Genomic DNA, 5,000 nt, shown 5'->3' on the forward strand with positions numbered 1-5,000 from the left:
ATGTTTTTAATTATTATTATAATTATTATTATATAATGCAAACAAATTTCTTTTTTTCTCGTTTTATTTTTTAAATACTGTATTTATTATAAATCATATGTTTTTAAAAATTATATGAATAATAATATAATAAGGTGCCACTGTGACGCAAGCAAGACATTGAATTAATTAAATTTATTTTAAATTAAAGAAATTAATTTCATTTAAATGTTTACAGTTATTATTATTATTATTATTATTATTATTATTATTATATAAATCAATATAACTTTTTAAATAACTGTATTGTTTTTAAATATAGTTTTATTAGATGTTGGTTAAATAATAATAAAGTTACATAATTCAAATGTGTAATATTATTATTATTATTATTATTATTATTATTATTATTATTATTATTATTATTATTATTATTATTATTATTATTATTAAATTGGTAATATTATTACCTATAAATAATAGTAGGAAAAATAAAAACAATAATAATAATAATTATTATTATTATTATTATTATTATTATTATTATTATTATTATTATTATTTTTATTTTTATTTTTTTAGATAACTGTATTATTTTTAAAATACTGTATTATTAGCTGTTGGTTTAATAATCATATACTAGATAATGTTTTAATAAAAAATATGTATGAATATTAGAATAAGCTGCCACAAAGCTGACACAAACAAGATTATTATTTCAATTGTTTAATTTAAATGTTTAAAATTATTATTATTTTATTTGATTTAGCTTTATCTCTTCATTTTTTCCACTGTTTTCACCGTAATTCGTTGAGACTCTCTCCATTTACTGTGATCAAACTCGCCATCGCAGCCACTATCTCATAGAGCTTCTCAAAATAGAATTTATTAACATGAAAGGAGGACACACACACACACACATACACACACATATATACACACACACAGGGAAAAAATAAAAATACTACTGTGCCTCGTTGTTTGCCATCAAACGCAAAAATGTAGAATCAAATCTAGGCCACAAATGCCCCTGGGCCCCGATGCTAATCTGTTTCATTATTTCCTTCATGCTTCTTCTTCTCTTCATGTTTGTAAACACAGATTTTTAACGGAATAAGTTGACAGTCCGAGCTTTTCTAAAGACAGGTCTTGCACAGGAGCTTTCTTGTTTGTTTTATGGTGTTGGTGCAAGATACTGCAGGTGAAGAAGCTCATTTTCCTGGACGATTGAAATGAATGAAAACCAGCTTTTAAAATGATGTGCAGGGCGACACGGTAGCTCACTGGTTAGCACTGTTGCCAAACAGCAAGAAGATCGCTGGTTCAAGTCCCTGGTTCAGTTGTAATTTCTGTGCGGAGTTTAGATGAATTGAGTAAACTAAATTGGCTGGAGTGTATGTGTGTGAATGAGAGTGTATGGGTGTTTCCCAGTACTGGGTTGCAGCTGGAAGGGTATCCTCTGTGTAAAACATATGCTGAAATAGTTGGCGGTTCATTTCGCTGTGGTGACCCCTGATGAATGAAGAGGGACTAAGCCAAAAAGAAATTGAATGAATGAATGAATAATAATAATAATAATAATAATAATAATAATAATAATAATATGCCTGAATGAATGAAAAAATTGTTGTAAATAATCAGGTAAATTATCAATGAACTAATCAAAGATGTTACTTCTTGTTCAAATATTTTCCCAAGTGATCTCCTTATTTTTAAACAATAATTTTAACAACTAATTTCATTGTCCTTTTTTTGGTCTTTTAATTCATATTTAAAGGCTTAACTAGGTTAATTAGGTTAACAAGGAGAATTAGGCAAGTCATTGGACAACTGTAATTTGTTCTGCACCAATAAAAAAAAATCTTAAGGGGTTAATAATATTGACCTTTAAAAAAATAATAAGAAATAATCATTTTAATTAATATATTATGCATTATATGATTATTAAACCAACAGCTAATAATCTAGTGTTTTTTAAATAATGCAATTATTTTTTTTTATTATTATATTATTATGTAATGTATTAGATAGTAATATTGGATGAAATTTGAAATGTGTTAGCATAGAGAAAACAAATGAATTTCACTGACAGGCTAGTCAGAGAGATTGAAGGATTGCATTATAAAATAATAATAATAATAATAATAATAATAATAGTAATAATAATAATAATAATAATAATAATAATAATAATAATAATAATAATAATAATGGCGGTTTATTCTGCTGTGGTGACCGCGGATTAATAAAGGCTCTAAGAAAAAAAATAAAAAAAAATAATAATAATAATAATAATAATAATAGTAATAATAATAATAATAATAATAATAATAATAATAATAATAATAATAATAATAATAATAATAATAATAATAATGGCGGTTTATTCTGCTGGGGCGACCCCGGATTAATAAAGGCACTAAGGAAAATAATAATAATAATAATAACAATAATAATAATAGGGGCGATGCGGTGGCTCAGTGGTTAGCTCTGTCACCTCTCCGCAAGCCTCTGCTTAGTTGGCATTTCTGTGTGGAGTTTGCATGTTCTGGGTGCTCTGGTTTCCCCCACAGTCCAAAGACATGTGTTGTTGGTGAGTGGGGTAAGCTAAATTGGCCGTAGTGTATATGTGTGATTGAGTGTGTATGGGTGTTTCCCAGTGATGGGTTGCGGCTGGAAGGGTATCTGCGTAAAAACATATGCCGGATAAGTTGGCGGTTCATTCCGCGGTGGCGACCCCAGATTAATAAAGGCACTAAGCCAAAAAGAAAATGAATGAATAATAATAATAATAATAATAATAATAATAATAATAATAATAATAATAATAATAATAATAATAATAATATTAATATAATAATAATAATATGCCTTTATTCCAGCCAAAATAAAATAAATAATGTAATAGTAAATACTGTGAAAATGCGGTTCCCTTGTTCTGTTAAACAGCACTTATATGTTTGAAATATAAATATTACATAATATAAACATTATAAATATATTATACTTAAATATTTGAAAATTAAAATGATTTAAATTTCATAGGAGGGCTAATCATTTTGCCTTCAACTTTGGATATGAATACAACCGTGAAGTTTTGTGCAGCTGAAATGGAGATTTATGAATCATTTTGACAAAACAGCTTTAACAAAATGTTCATTTTCCTTCGGCTTAGTCCCTTTATTCATCAGGGGTCGCCACAGGGGAATGAACCACCAACGACTGGTGTGAATGAACCATGCAAACTCCACACAGAAATGCCAACTGACCCAGCTGGGACTCAACCCAGTGACCTTCTTGCTGTGAGGCGACAGTGCTAACCACTGAGCCACCGTGCCGCATAATGATATGTTTGTAAGTTTTCGTTTTTTAATTGACATCTACAGACACAAACTGACAAAGCGCTTTAAAAGAAGCACATGAAAGCTTTTTTCTAGATATCGTCTTCACATTACACCAAAAATAACATCATGAAATGCTTGAAATCTCAAAATTGACAGATAACGTTTATGCTTGCTGCGTCTCGTGTTAAAGTCAGCAGAATGTGACCATGTGCTCTGATTCTTACTCCAATACTGGAACCCCTTGATTTAGTCATTTTTGGCTCTCGGCGGCACCGCTTGGCTCAGTCTCTGGCTATGGGACTTGGTGGTTTATTTGGGATCCAGAAATAGAGCCTCCTGAGCTTGTCTTCCACCATGCACCGGCTGTGATTCTTCCCAAAGCAGGCTGGGATGCTTCTTATCGACCCGTGCAGTTGGGCCTGCAGTTTGTGCCAAAAAAAGAGATCCTCGAGCCGCTGGACCCCACGATATTTCCTCATTTTTTTAATAATTGTTTGCATCTGAAAAATTCAAGCAATCTTCTGCTTATTTCTGTGCTCACTTGCCACAACTTAAAACAGCATTCTGTGTCACAAAAATGGAGAACGGGAATGTTTAAGTGTTTGGAAAAAGCACCTAGGTCAATGTCTTGTGAATGCATCCAGGGCTTTTTTAAAAATAAATCAAGGATGGCAAAGATTCCTTTAACGGTTTATTTTGACCATTAAGCACCCCTTGGGATATTTGTGCTTTTGAAAATTAATTAGCAACACAACAGGACCCTGATCTGGTGAAGGAAGAAGGTGATTCAAATATACTGTATGCTTTCACCTATTCTTTGATTTCATTTGAATCCAGTGTTTGATTTATAATTAGGGGTGTCATTTTAGTTAGTATTGTTGTACAGGTTGGTAGTCACTGGTGTTGTTTAAATAATTTAGTTTTTTGTAAAAAAAATACTAGATGTTTTAAATTTATTTAATAATAGTAATAATAATAATAATAATAATAATAATAATAATAATAATAATAATATTGTAATATTATTGCCTATGAGGTAAAGTAATCAAATAGTAATAATAATTCATATATTATGATTATTATTATTATTATTACTTATGATTAAATGTAATTTAAAATAATAATAAAATTTATTATTGTTATTGTTATTATAACTATTTTTGTATTATTATTATTATTATTATTATTATTATTATTGTTATTAATATTATATATTATTAATAGTAATTTATAATAATAATTGTAATAATATTAAGAATAATTTAGTAGTATTATTACTGATAATAATTATTATTATTATTATTGTTATTATTACTTATGATTAATAGTAATTTAAAATAATAATAATAACAATAATAATAATAATAATAATAATAATTATTATTATTATTATTATTATTATTATTATTATTGTAATATTATTATATATACATTATTTATATTAGTTTATAATAATAATAATTATTATTATTATTATTATTATTATTATCAGTAATAATACTTCTTATTCTTAATATTATTAAAATTATTATTATAAATTACTATTAATTATATATAATAATAATAATAGTAATAATAATAGTAATAATAATAATAAAAATAATAATAATAAATTAATAATATTTTACCTATAAGTAAAATTAATTAAATAATAATAAATATTATTATTAATATTAT

General features: G+C 26.7%; 1 protein-coding gene across 3 annotated transcripts in view; it reads left to right on the top strand.

The window, feature by feature from the left end:
• The window catches only part of nrp2a (neuropilin 2a), a 158,734-nt gene that overhangs the window by 128,567 nt on the left and 25,167 nt on the right, over positions 1-5,000 (top strand). The window lies entirely within an intron of this gene.

This window comes from Danio aesculapii, chromosome 1 (genome assembly GCF_903798145.1).
Source record: "Danio aesculapii chromosome 1, fDanAes4.1, whole genome shotgun sequence".
Classification (NCBI taxonomy): domain Eukaryota; kingdom Metazoa; phylum Chordata; class Actinopteri; order Cypriniformes; family Danionidae; genus Danio; species Danio aesculapii.